Source organism: Somniosus microcephalus, chromosome 34 (assembly GCF_052327205.1).
Source record: "Somniosus microcephalus isolate GS21.2 chromosome 34, FLI_Smic_1.0, whole genome shotgun sequence".
In the NCBI taxonomy this organism is placed as follows: Eukaryota; Metazoa; Chordata; class Chondrichthyes; order Squaliformes; family Somniosidae; genus Somniosus; species Somniosus microcephalus.
In genome coordinates, this window is record NC_141020.1 from 28,028,793 (window position 1) to 28,034,792 (window position 6,000).

A 6,000-nucleotide genomic window follows, 5' to 3' on the forward strand; every position below is an offset into this window, starting at 1 on the left:
AGCATCACAAACAGCAAAACAGCTCCCCTAATGGGTCACCTTGGTTGCTTTAAGTCACACAGAGCTGAAGGTTCCAGGTACTGAAATTATCTTATTTCAGCCAGACCAACACTGAGGGCGCTACAGTTACAAATCGCTCCATGGGGACCTCTGCAAATTCCCCCATTCCTATGTGACAACACGCGCCCAATACTCTTCTGACTGTGGCCTCCTCTGCAGCTCTCCTCCCTCTGCTCCACTTTCAGTGATGGAGCCTTCAGCTATCTTGGCTCTCCACTCTGCAAGTCTCTCCTTAAACCCATCCACCTCACTACCTCTTTCCACACCTTATAGAGTCTTTGGGCTAAAAATTCGGTGGCGCCGCGTTTGGGGCGCCAAGCTTGCCTGGGCGCCGGAATTTGCGCTCCGGCCAGAGCCACTTGCGCCCTCCCGATATTCAGTGGGAGCGCCCCAAGAGGGACTCGGGGCGCTGCTCGAGGCTCCCCGCGTCCCGCTTGGGGCGCTCAAACTGAATATCGCCGCGCTACGTGCCACAGTGGCACATGCTGTGGCACGGCGTGCTGCTGTACTGCAGGCCTTCCTCCCCTTCTTAAGGGGGAGGGGCCTGCACCAGCGCGATCACCGATCGCGAGTGCCAGCAAAAGAGCCCGACACCGAGGAGAAGTGCCGGGCTTTTGGGACACAGCCGGCACTGCCCGGGGGTGGATCAGGAGGCCGGGGAGGGCGGCGCGATGAGGTGCTGGCAGGTGGCCACCGGAAAAAATGGCCGCCCCGCACCTCCACCTTAATTTGCGCCTCTACCGCCACAGGTAGGCCCTGTGAACCGGTCGCGATTTGCGACCGGCGTTACAGAGGCGGGCGCGACCAAATATCGTGATCGGGGCGGGAGCGGGGCGCTGCGCTCACCAATGACGTCATCGGTGGCGGCGCAGCGCTACAAGCTAACGCCGCCATTAGCGCCCTGCTAAATATCGCGGGAGGCGTGGCCAGTGGCGCTAAAGCCACTGAGTGCCCTCTTTGGGCGCTAACTGGTGGCGCAGCCCACTGAATTTCTAGGCCATAGAGTTATACAGCACAGAAAGAGGCCCTTCGGCCCATCGTGTCCACGCCAGCCATCAAGCCCTGTCTATTCTAATCCCATTTTCCAGCACTTGGTCCGTAGCTTTGTATGCTATGGCGTTTCAAGTGCTCATCCAAATGCTTCTTGAATGTTGTGAGGGTTCCTGCCTCTACCACCCTTTCAGGCAGTGAGTTCCAGATTCCAACCACCCTCTGGGTGAAAAAGTTTTCCCTCAAATCCCCTCTAAACCTCCTGCCCCTTACCTGCCCCCTGGTTATTGACCCCTCTACTAAGGGGAAAAGTTCCTTTCTATCTACCCTATCTATGCCCCTCATAATTTTGTACACCTCAATCAGGTCCCCCCTCAGCCTTCTCTGCTCTAAGGAAAACAACCCCAGCCTGTCCAGTCTCTCTTCATAGCTGAAGCGCTCCAGCCCAGGTAACATCCTGGTGAATCTCCTCTGCACCCTCTCCAATGCAATCACATCCTTCCTATAGTGTGGCGACCAGAACTGCACACAGTATTCCAGCTGTGGTCTAACTAGCGTTTTGTACAGCTCCATCATAACCTCCCTGCTCATATATTCTATGCCTCGGCTAATGAAGGCAAGTATCCCGTATGCCTTTTTAACCACCTTATCTACCTGTCCTGCTGCCTTCAGGGATCTATGTACATGCACACCAAGGTCCCTCTGATCCTCTGTCCTTCCTAGGGTCCTACCATTCATTGTGTATTCCCTTGCCTTGTTAGTCCTCCCAAAATGCATCACCTCACACTTTTCAGGGTTAAATTCCATTTGCCACTGTTCTGCCCATCTGACTAACCCATCTATATCGTCCTGTAGCCTGAGGCTTCCCTCCTCGTTATTTACCACTCCACCAATTTTCGTGTCATCTGCGAACTTACTGATCATACCTCCTACATTCATATCTAAATCATTAATGTACACTACAAAACAGCAAAGGACCCAGCACCGATCTCTGCGGTACACCACTGGACACAGGCTTCCAGTCACAAAAACAACCTTCGACCATCACGATAGCAAAATACTGCGGATGCTGGAAATCCAAAATAACAACAGAAAATGCTGGAAAAACTCAGCAGGCCAGGCAACATCCGTGGAGAGAGAAAGAGTCAATGTTTCAGGTCAAAACCCTTTGTCAAGACTGAAAAAGCACAGGAAATGAAACAGATTAAAAGGCCAGGCTGGGAGAGAACCAAAGAGAAGTGAAGAGACATTAAGAGGTATTCAAAACGAGACGAGATGGTGATAGGACTAGTGGAGACAAAAGACGGCTCTAGATTAGGTGTGAAATGCGCTGGCAGAATGGGAGACAGCTGCCATGTGGGAGAGAGAAAGGGGGGGAGGGCCAAAACAAAAGTGTCCATCACCCTCTGCCTCCTGCCACTAAGCCAATTTTGGATGCAATGTGCCAAATTGCCCTGGATCCCATGGGCTCTTACCTTCTTGACCAGTCTCCCATGCAGGACTTTGTCAAAAGCCTTACTGAAGTCCAGGTAGACTACATCAACTGCACTACCCTCATTCACACACCTAGTCACCTCCTCGAAAAATTCAATCAAATTGGTTAGACATGGGGGGAGAAATTGACTATAGCCCCGGTAGCATTCGCGGCCGCCCGCCGGAAATTGAGTGGTAGCGCCCCAAAGGGAAGTGCGGCACTACTGGAGGGGCCCCGCATCCCTCTTGGGGCGCTGCGACTGAATATCGTGGCGCAACGTGCCGCAGCGCCACACGCTGTGGCACGTCATGCTGCGGTATTGCAGGCCTTCCTCCCCTTCTTAAAGGGGAGGGGTCTTGTTCAGCGCGATCTGGGGCCCAGCTGGGCCCCCGAGGATCGCGAGTGCAGGCAAAAGAGCCCGGCACCGAGGAGAAGTGCCGGGCTCTTGGAGCGCAGCCGGCACTCCGCGGAGGGGGGGGGGGGTTCAGGAGGCCGGGGACGGGAGCGCAGGCTGGTGCTGGCAGGCGGCCAACAACAAAAATGGCCGCCCCGCACCTCTCCTTTAATTTGCGCCTCCCCGGCCGCAGGTAGGCCCCCCTGAACCGGTCGGACATAGTGTCCGGCGGTAAATCAGGGGACGCTTCCAAATATCGCAGCCGGGGCGTCAGCGGGGCGCTGCGCACACTGATGACATCATCGGTAGCGGCGCAGCGCTAACGGTTAGCGCCACCACTAACGTCCCGCGGAATTTAGCGGGAGGCATGGGCAGTGCCGCGCCCGGGCGCCAGTTGGCTCGCGACCCACTTAGCGCCCTCTTAAGGCGCTAACGGGTGGCGCAGCCAACTGAATTTCACCCCCATGATCTCCCCCTGACAAAGCTATGCTGACTATCCTTGATTAATCCTTGCCTCTCCAAGTGGAGACTAATTCTGTCCCTCAGAATTTTTTCCAATAATTTCCCTACCACTGATGTTAGGCTCGCTGGCCTGTAATTCCCTGGTTTATCCCTACTACCCTTCTTGAATAATGGTACTACGTTAGCTGTCCTCCAGTCCTCTGGCACCTCCCCTGTGGCCAGAGAGGTTCTGAAAATGTGTGTCAGAGCCCCTGCAATCTCCTCCCTTGCCTCACACAGCAGCCTGGGATACATCTCATATGGGCCTGTGAATTTATCCACTTTTAAGCCCGCTAAAACCGCTAGTACCTCCTCCTTCTGAATACTAATTTGTTCAAGTATATCACAATCCCCCTGACTGATTTCTATGCCTACATCGTCCTTCTCCATAGTGAACACAGGTGCAAAATATTCATTTAAAACCTCACCCACATCTTCCGGCTCTACACACAGATTGCCACTTTGGTCCCTAATGGGCCCTACTCTTTCCCTGGTTATCCTCTTGCCCTTAATATACAACTTGATATTTTCCTTTATTTTGCCTGCCAGTGTTTTTTCATGCCCCCTCTTCACTCTCCTAATTTCTTTTTTAAGTACCCCCCTGCACTTTCCATACTCCTCTAGGGCTTCCACTGTTTTTAGTCCTTTGTATCTGCCAAAAGCCTCCCTTTTTTTCCTAATCCATTCTTGTATATCCCTTGACATCCAGGGTTCCCTGGGCTTGTTGGTCCCACCCTTGACCTTTACGGGAACATGTTGGCGTTGTACGCCCTCTATTTCCTTTCTGAAAGACTCCCTCTGCTCTGATGTGGATTTTCCTAGATGTAGCTGATCCCAATCCACTTTGGCCAGATGCTGCCTTATCATATTAAAATCTGCCTACCCCCAATTTAGAACCTTTATTTCTGGTCCATCTTTGTCCTTTTCCATGACTACCTTAAATCTCACTGAATTATGGCCACTGTCACCAAAATGCTCTCCTACTGACACTTCCACCAGTTGCCCGGCTACATTCCCTAGAATTAGGTCCAGTACCGCCCCCTGTCTTGTAGGACTCTCCACATGCTGGCTCAAAAAGCTCTCCTGGATGCACTTTAAGAATTCTGCACCCTCTAAGCCTTTCAGTCTGACTATCCCAGTTAATATTGGGGAAGTTGAAATCCCCTACTATTATTACCCTATTATTTCTACACTTCTCTGAGATTTGCCTACATATCTGTTCCTCTATCTCCCCCTGACTGTTTAGGGGCCTGTAGTACACTCCCAGCAAAGTGCTTGCCCCTTTTTGTTTTTAAGTTCACTTAGATGGTAAGGAGACCTACATCAGAATGCTGTTCATAGACTACAGCTCAGCATTCAACACTATCGTCCCCAACAAGCTGGCCACCAAACTCCAAACTCTTGGCCTGAACACTTCCCTCTGCAACTGGACCCTGGACTTCCTAACAAACAGACCCCAGTCTGTCAAATTAGGTAACCACACCTCCCCCCCCCGACCCTGAACACGGGGGCCCCACAAGGATGTGTGCTGAGCCCCCTCCTCTACTCCCTCTTCACCCACGACTGTGTGGCTGTTCATGGTTCCAACACCATCATCAAGTTTGCGGATGATACCACGGTAGTAGGCCAGATCACCAACAACGATGAGTCAGCCTACAGGGAGGAGGTCCAGCATCTCGTGAAGTGGTGCGCCGATAACAACCTGGCCCTTAACATCAAGAAAACCAAAGAAATCATTGTGGACTTCAGGAAGTCTAAAGGCGGAAGTCACACCCCCATCCACATCAATGGGGCTGTGGTGGAAAGGGTGGACAGCTTTAAGTTCCTCGGAGTCCACATCACGGAAGACCTCTCCTGGTCCCTCAACACCTCCTCTCTGGTGAAGAAGGCCCAGCAGCGCCTATATTTCCTAAGGAGGCTGAAGGGATGTAACCTGTCACCCCTGATCCTCTCTAACTTTTACTGCTGCACTATAGAGAGCATCCTGACAAACTGTATCACAGTATGGTATGGCAGCTGTAGCTACTATGACCGGAAAGCCCTGCAGCGGGTAGTCAAAACTGCCTAACGCATTACCGGCACCCGGCTACCGACCATAGAGCACATATACCAGAAACGCTGTCTACGGAGGTCACGGTCCATCATCAAAGACCCTACCCACCCCAGCCACAGTCTGTTCGCCCTCCTGCCATCTGGGAGACGCTACAGATGCATTCGCACCCGTACGACCAGATTTAGGAACAGCTTCTTTCCCAGGGCTGTCATCCTACTGAACTCCACAAATAAACTCTAAAGCCTGCACATCTGCCAATGCACTTTATTATGGTTATGTTTATGTAATGTATTACAAGCCAAATGTATGTTGAATGTTTAAATGTCTTAATCTAAATGTACACTCTCGGGAGCCGCAAGCCTACATTTCGTTGTACTGCACTTGTGCTCTAACTGTTGAGTCTGTGTGTCCCAGTTATGCTTATTATAAATCACTGGACACAGACAACAAGAATAACTTTAACAGGTCTTTACTATTCGGAGGTCAGGGCTGAACTGCCCAGCAAATCACGACACAACGTTTATATAC